Raw genomic sequence first — 8,218 nt, 5'->3', positions numbered from 1 at the left:
TGTGCCTCAGTGAGAGAAGTAGTACACAAGGCTTGAGACGAACACTTAGTGAAAGTGACACATCCTCTATGTCCAGAGACAGGTGGTGGGTGAGATGCACGTGTCACTGGCATCCAGCTGACCCCTGAGACCCCCCCGTGGACTTGCGCTATCTTGTATTTGGAAGGGGCCTGCAAATTCCTAGAAGCAGCTGCACCAGTGTCACAAGTTTCTACAGGGCTAAACTTAGAAATGGGGTTTACGTGTAGTTGATGTACACTACTGTGGGAAGACAGAACCTTGTCATAAAGTGTTTTCATTTTCAATCAGCCAAAACTCTCTTCCTATAGTAATCTTAATGACTCATTTGACAAATAAAATATTATTGCTTGAAGTAAAACGTGATTATGCAGGAAAGAGTAGTTTCAGCTAGTACAGGTAAGCAGTGGATGACTGAGTTACAAAGGGGTGACAAACACATAAAATTGAGAAAAAAAGAATATCAGAATACAAGAAGACAAAGATGACAACGTCATAGTGCTGCATTAAGAGACATCAATGGACATTTCATGAATGCCTGTCATCTCTTCAGTGACTGTTTTAGGGGTGTTGTTTAAATATTGACACCCCATACTTGCTTATTGTGTGCAGGCCTTCAAACATAACATAATAATGTAATGTATCTATGTAATCTATACTAATAAAAGGCAAAGCCCTCACTCACTCACTCACTCACTCACTCACTCACTACTAATTCTCCAACTTCCCGTGTAGGTAGAAGGCTGAAATTTGGTACTTATTTCGGTGCTATGATGCCACTGTCGGCCGCCATATCGAACTTTTCAACGGTCTTTGTTACTTATGGGCCCATCTTCAAGAAATTTGGTACGCGGGTTCCCAAGGCTAACTGAATCCTACTTACGTACATGTATACATCCATAGCCTGCAGCTCAGTCACCGTGTGAGGCGGCGTTGGGTCCCCCATCCCAACGCCTCCCACGTTGTTGGCTGCCTGCCTATATAAGGCCGTCCGTCGCTCCGGTCTCTACATTCCCTTCCTTGCTTCGCCACGGGATTCACGTCTCCCTGCTGATAACTACAGCCTTTTTATTTAATCCACGCCTTCTCTGCTGTTTTATTGTTCATTTATTACGATTATAGTTATTGTGTAGGTATTTTAGACTTACTTTACATTGTTCAGGTACCCATTTCCTTTATCATTCCAACCATACCCCCATTAACATGTCTATCGAGGTGATCACCATCGATCAAAGAACTGTCACTTACCGAGTGGTTTCCATGCCCGGAGATGGCACCTACCTTTTCCATTCTCTTTGTTACATATTGCACGGCCATATCAGGCTCACTCTTGATATCCGGAGGAACATTGTGTCTTATGTATTGAATGACTGGGACAGGTTCAAGGTGTGGACTGATGACGGTACAGGAGATAATTATACTACACAGGAGCACTAAGAGTGAAATGCTTAAGCCCCTCACCTATGGTTCTGCATGTGAGTTGATGGCTGCCGGTGAATTGTTCAGTTGTAGCTTTCAAGTGTACCGAAATGGCAAAATATTTTACACCTTTCGACAACTGCCAGTGCCTCTTAAACATCTTAGACTTACAGGTGACGATTTCAGTAGTGCACACTTTGATGTTTATGAATGTTTAAACTCTCAAAAGCTGGATGTGAAGTTATCGATAAAACTGGTTGTATACTTACAACGCTTGACAGATGCCGAATGTCTCTTCAACACAAGTCCTACAAATACTGTCGTAATTGAAACAAACCATGAAACTCAAACCGATTATGACAGCAGCAATCCAAGCTGTGAGATTTGAAACAAGATTACTTTTCACATGGCCAACTGTACATTGCATGCTCAAGAGTAAGCTCAGCGCACAGCTTGGTCATATTACAACCGGAGGGCCGAACTCACAATGTGGTATACAAAGAGATCCTTAACTAATAATTATTGGTATATTTTCCCTCAGTTTAAAAAAGGTTTAATTTTCTTCTTAATAAAAATTTTAAGGCAGTACTTTGCCGCTGCGAAGCGCGGGTATTTTGCTAGTGAACAATATAAAAGGCAGTAAAATAAGTTGTCAAAAGTGTGTTTCAGATTGGCTTAAAGCACAAAGATAACTAAAACCAGAAACATTACAAACTGCAGAAATACTGTTCTGAAGTTCTAAGTGTTTCAACTGTCAATTGAGTAGATTATGCACATTAAAAGTGACAGTTTTACATAATACACGTCCAGACGTACGAACAATGGAGAAGTCTGGGGTGGAGGCCCCTGGTTCCATAGGATGTTGTAAAATGGATACTGTAGTGACTAAAGAAAATGCAGGATTTCAAGGTATATACAACTAGGCAGCTGTAAAAATAAACAACTTCACAAGAATGTCCAGTGTGAAGACATAATAATTTAACTCTTTGATATTAAACAAACATGGATAAGGAAACCATCTGTTCGGATGTGTCATTGTTTAACAGTCTTTTTATTTATTCACTCTGTGTCTTCTCCATGTTATAAATAACCTCTTTTGGAAAAGTGATTTGGGGTTTGGTTGATTGCCACGGCGGCACAGTGGTAGCACTGCTGCTTCGCAGTAAGGAGACCTGGTTTTGCTTCCCAGGTCCTCCCTGAGTTGAGTTTGCATGTTCTCCCCGTGTCTGCGTGGGTTTCCTCCAGGTGCTCCGGTTTCCTCCCACAGTCCAAAGATATGCAGGTTAGGTGGATTGGCGATTCTAAATTGCCCCTAGTGTGTGCTTGGTGTGTGGGTGTTTGCCCTGTGGTGGGCTGGCGCCCTACCCGGGGTTGGTTTCCTGCCTTGCGCCCTATGTTGGTTGGGATTGGCTCCAGCAGACCCCCGTGACCCTGTAGTTAGGATATAGCGGGTTGGATAATGGATGGATGGATGGTTTGGTTGATTAGTGGACTGACATGGTGCTGCCAGCTCCTGAAATACTTTGTGAAATGATAACAAGTGGGTGTAATTAATCTCTTCCATTAAAGAATCTGAAAAATCCTTAATTTATAAGGGAGCCCTTTAAAAATACTGCACTCATCTAGTGGAGCTCTGTAGTTCCTCCGGCCTCGCTGGTGAGCACTCTTTTTGACTTGCGTCCCACAGAATGAAGATTGTTGATTTGCTTCAGTGGGATGTGCTGCAGTTTGTTAAAAACAGTGTAAACCATATTATCATGTACTTTGGTATTTATAGAGTCGAGGCAATGTGATATAAAGTACTATGATGTACTACTGTAATCTAATTACATTTCTCAGTAAAGAAGTAGCATAACATGTTAAAGATGAAATTCTTGTAATCGCATTACAGTTACTGACTTCACTAGAGTTTCATTACTTGGGTTACACTTGTGTTCGTAAGTAGATAATATGTAAATATCTTAAAGGGCAGGCATGCCATCTCTCATAAATTCAAGGAGGCAAGAGTGGCTACCCGATCTGTGTCACGTAACGATTTGTACTGCACATGAGCGCTACGTTCATTAAGACTCAGGGCACATTGAAGTTTATGACGCTGTCATTTCAATATCAGAGGTAAGTGTTACTTTATTACATTACACAAGTGTTTGCTTTACTTCAGGATTGCAAAGAAGTCAACTTTGTCTGTATTAATAAACAAAGATTTTGCTTTTTACTTTGATTGATAGCAACATTTCAGTTTTTCGATATATGATAAAGAGGAAGAATTTAGCTCTGCTTTAAAGAAAATGAGGCAAGGTGAACCGTTGTTTCTGTCTGGGAGCTTTTAGAATGAAATGTTAGCTGCATTCTGTTCATAATTCTGCTCATTATATAGCTCAGCAGTTTGATCAAAGAGCGCATCAGGAATTAGATTTATGGAGGCAAAAGAAGTCTTCATTCTCCAATCAAATGAAAACACTGAAATCGGCACGTGTTGCAAGATGTGACAGCATATCCCAACATTTACTTTAATTTTATCCATCAAATCTCTTGATCCTGCGAAAATGGAGGAAAGTGTCAGTACAGAATACAAGAAAACTAACAGAATTTTAAACTTCATTGTTAGAGATTATGACATAGTTAACTACAAAATGTAAATGCTTTCTTTTCGATTTCCACCTACCGTATTAATAGTGTAAAAGGCCCAATGACAAGAGATACACAAGCTTACCCTGCAGGCCGCTCACCTTACTGATCAATCTGTGAGCTGCTGCACTAGTGATCATTGTACCACTTACCAGCTCCATGTTTGCAAGTGTTTGAGTGCTTAAGTCCATTTTATTTTCCACAGAATTCTTTCTGTGGATTAAAGGCCTCTTCTTGCTGTTTCAAATGTTGTATATGGCACAGCGCTAATGTCAGTCATGTCGTCTACTTGTTTAACTGCTCAATTCATGTTCACTGTTATTGGTTGCTACTTCTTTAAAATACTGAAGGGAAATTTGGATGTCACATGTGTGCTTGTTAAAAGATTTATGGTTGCATTGTTTCAGGGAGTAATGTTAAAGTTAAGTAATTAGTAATAAGATTACTAGTTCCAGAAAGTAATGAGTAATCTGAGAGAAGTGATTAGTCATTTGTAATGGATTACTTTCTTTGAGTAACATCCCACACTCAGGGTATTTACTATTTAATATTCTTCAGGTAATTCTTACTCCCAGCTAGACCACCAGCAGGGGAAATGAGATTTATGGTGGTCTTAGACCTAATGGACTGTGGGGAGACTGGCTTGGTGGCAAGAAAAATGAACAAGAGGTAGTGAGTAAGTGATGTGATGGAGATAGTATTAGAATTGTGACTTGGAATATTGGGAACATGATGAGAAAAATCAGGCAAAGTTGGTGAAGGTCTGGACAGAAGGAGATCAGACATTGTGACCACTAGGGGGCATTGGAGCACCCCAAACCTCAGACACAACCACCAGTCCTGATACAATAAAAAAGGTTTCTTTTTACAAATACCTAACGAAAAGGCTTCTTTAATAAACACAATTGCACAACAATTCTACTCCTACTTTTCTTCTCTCCTTCCGCTCCTCCAAGTGAGCTTTGTCCTTCTTCCACCTGACTCCAACTCACGTGGTTGAGGTTGAGTGGCTACTTTTATGTTGGACGTGGGAGTACTTCCAGTGTTAGTGCACTGCCCGACGGAAGTACATCCGGATCAATCAGAACTCCCATAAAGTATGGATGATGAATCCCTCCAGCACCAGCCAGATAGTCCATGCGGGCTTTAGTTTCGGCACCAAGAATGTTCTGAGTGAGAGGATTCTCAAGTTTGAAGATGCAATGGAAGTGGTTATGTACAACATCATGTTTAAGAAGGAGGAGGAAAACAACGTGATGAACGTGAATTTAGTGGTGGAAGAAGCATGATTGGCGATTTGTTGGTAATGTGATTGGGTCTGCTGAAAAATTTGAAGGCGATCCATGACTAAGGTTTTAATCACTACATCATTTAGTTGTACAAGATTTTGTAGTAAGAGGCATGAATAAAAAGTCGGAGGAAATATGAACTGAGGGAGAAGGCCTGGAAGCTGAAGGAGGAGAGTGTGAGAAATAAATTTGTTGAAACTTTGGTAACAAAAGTTAGGGAGGTTCCTGGACAATGAATTATAAATGACAAGTGGAAAGCAAAGAAAAATGTCTGGTTGAAAACAGAAGTTTACAGGTGGACAAAGCCACTGCTGAAACACAGTAGAGAAATTACAATGGTGCTCTCCCATCGTGACATCCTTTGCATTGCTTTCACTATTTCTTGTGCTTTTGATGTTAATTACTAGAATTTTTTAACTACATATTCCATTGTTTGTGACCACCAGACCTTGCTGAAAATTAGATATTATCCAGCAAATTGTTGTTCCTGCAGATTTTCTTATTGCCTCAGTTAAAAGTGTACAGTAAACCCATTTCGCAATACACTCACAGTTTAATTGGGCCTATTCATGGCCATATAGAGTAGAAAAAAGCTCTGAAAGGCGTGAGAGCAGCCACATGTGAGATTGAGCATTAACGGGTCTGTGATGCCATTAGAATCTAACAGCTAAGATGTCCCCGCTGGACACACACTACACTGAATAGATCAACGAGTTTCTACCCAACACCGAAAGGTATAGAACTCCATTTCTGATGGGGTCTGGTGCTTGCAATTGTTCCCAATGAAGTGTGGGTCAAAAGCTCTTACTGATTATGTTCCTGGCTCCATTTCTACTACTGATTGGATGGTTTAGTGAGGCCAAGTAGACAATCGAACATGACTATCTAGAGGAAGTAAAAGTCCTAACAGGTTGTCTGTAGGTAAAACTGTGGAAGGATCATCACAAAGTCTTGAGGGTGTTAGAGCCAAGGCCTGGCACTTCCACCTGACCTCACATTCCTGCTGGCCATGACCTAGCTTGCCTCTTTGGGGTGTGTACTGGACCCATGATGGGATACATTGTGATGAACTTAGATGAATTTTGGTATATGAAATTATGTGTATATGGTAACAAATAGCAAAAGTGTATTGTGAAAAGGGTCTGCCAGAAACTATCCCTATTTTTCCTATAGGACCAATACTTCAGTATGAGTGGTTTCCATTTTTTGCAGAGTTTTTCAGGAACATAGCCCCTGAAGACAGCTAAAATTTATTGTATTTTTAAATCATTTAAATTAACTGGATTACCTAGACACATTGTTTGGAGTGTACCAAACAGACCAAACAGCAGTGCCCATTGACAGACTTGGAAGGGGATGGGGGGGGCGTCAAGTGAAACTTTGACCTGGTTGGTGGGGTGTCAAACCCAGCCTCCCATTCCAGTGTTCTGCTAGTTAACCTCCATCCCATGTAAAATAAGCTAGATGAATTCCATTGCCACATTGGCTTCAAAAGGCATATTAGGGAGTGCAAGTTTGTTCTGCTTTACAGAAACCTTGCTGAACGCAAACATTCTATAAAGAGCCATTCGACTTCAACTCTTTTCAATGCAATGCATTACTGCAGCATGGCAATTACTCATGACGAAAAAGTGGGTGGTGTGTGTGCTTCTTTATCAACGACTCCAGATGCACTAATGTGGATACTGTTTCACAGTCCTGTTCACTGTTATAGAAGTATTTGACAATCGAGTATCGACCATTCTACCTGCTGGAATATGTCTCCTAAGTGCTGCTCACTACCTTTCACTGCAGTGCCACTGGACAATCTGTACACTGCTATTGGTAATCAAGAACGTCTGCACCCGAAAGCAATGTCCATTATAGCGGGAAGCTTTATTCATTGAGACTTCAAAAAAGTCCTCCTTAAATATCACCAAAATATTTCCTTCCCAAGAAAAGGATCTTGAGAACTTTCACACCACAATGAAAGTCACATGTAAGGCCCAACCCCTCATCCACACTGAAAAATCCAGCCACTCATGTGTGCATCTCCCTCCTGCTTACAGGTTGTTTGTAAGGAAAGCACATTGCTGGACTCTGGAGCTCAAGTCCTAACAACAACAACAACAACAACAACACTCTTTGGATTTGACTCACTAGTCTGTTTTTAAAGACTCCTCTGACAGTCTTAATGAGTATACCTATCTGGGTGTGGTGTATGTCAGATTGTGTTCGGCTGTCTGCATCTCTGGTAAGCAGAAGTTCTGAATTAATAGCACTTACGTGAGGCTGAGATGCAGGTCTTACAATTTGCACAATATAGATTGCTAGAAGAAGCTGAGGGAGGACTTTCAGAGAGATATTAAATTTGCCAAAACTAGAACATGAGCAAGCTGTTGAAGGATTACAGCAGTTGAGATTCCCCTTACATGTGTAGAGGACTGCAAAACAACTATGAATTACAGAGCCTCTCCATCTGTTTTTATGGACAATCCTGACTTGGAAACTGGCAGGCCACAAGAGAAAGAAAGAAGGACCAGGTGAGGAAATCTTTAACCAGAGACTAGTGAAGTCCATACCAGAAAGACTATCAAATAATGCGACTAAAGCCATAACCGAGAATCAGAGTCACAGTGTTATGTAGTTTTCTAATTAATTTTTGTGGGTCCCTATATAAACAAAGTATATGTCCATTTGGGGGTTTTTACTGTCAAAGATTCCAAAAACATTGGTTTCTTGTTTTAGCATGAATTGAAAAAGTGAATTTGCTTTAATTTCTTATCCACTGCACAATTTTGTTTGTCACAGGCATCTCCATTTAACAGAGCACTTGTGGCTGCATTGCTAGATAAATGACTTGCTACTGAGCTGTGATAATGTCA

The 8,218-nt window shown here is 40.6% G+C and overlaps 1 protein-coding gene across 1 annotated transcript in view; it reads left to right on the top strand.

Moving 5' to 3' along the window:
• The first annotated feature begins 3,473 nt into the window (after positions 1-3,473).
• The window catches only part of slc6a8 (solute carrier family 6 member 8), a 203,111-nt gene continuing 198,366 nt past the window's right edge, over positions 3,474-8,218 (top strand). The window contains exon 1 of the mRNA XM_039775517.1: positions 3,474-3,552. The gene's annotated coding sequence lies outside the window, so the exon portion shown is untranslated. The remainder of the gene's footprint in view (positions 3,553-8,218) is intronic.

Source organism: Polypterus senegalus, chromosome 13 (assembly GCF_016835505.1).
Source record: "Polypterus senegalus isolate Bchr_013 chromosome 13, ASM1683550v1, whole genome shotgun sequence".
Taxonomy (NCBI): domain Eukaryota; kingdom Metazoa; phylum Chordata; class Cladistia; order Polypteriformes; family Polypteridae; genus Polypterus; species Polypterus senegalus.
The sequence above is the reverse complement of the archived record's forward strand: the minus strand, read 5'-3'. Positions and strand labels throughout refer to the sequence as shown.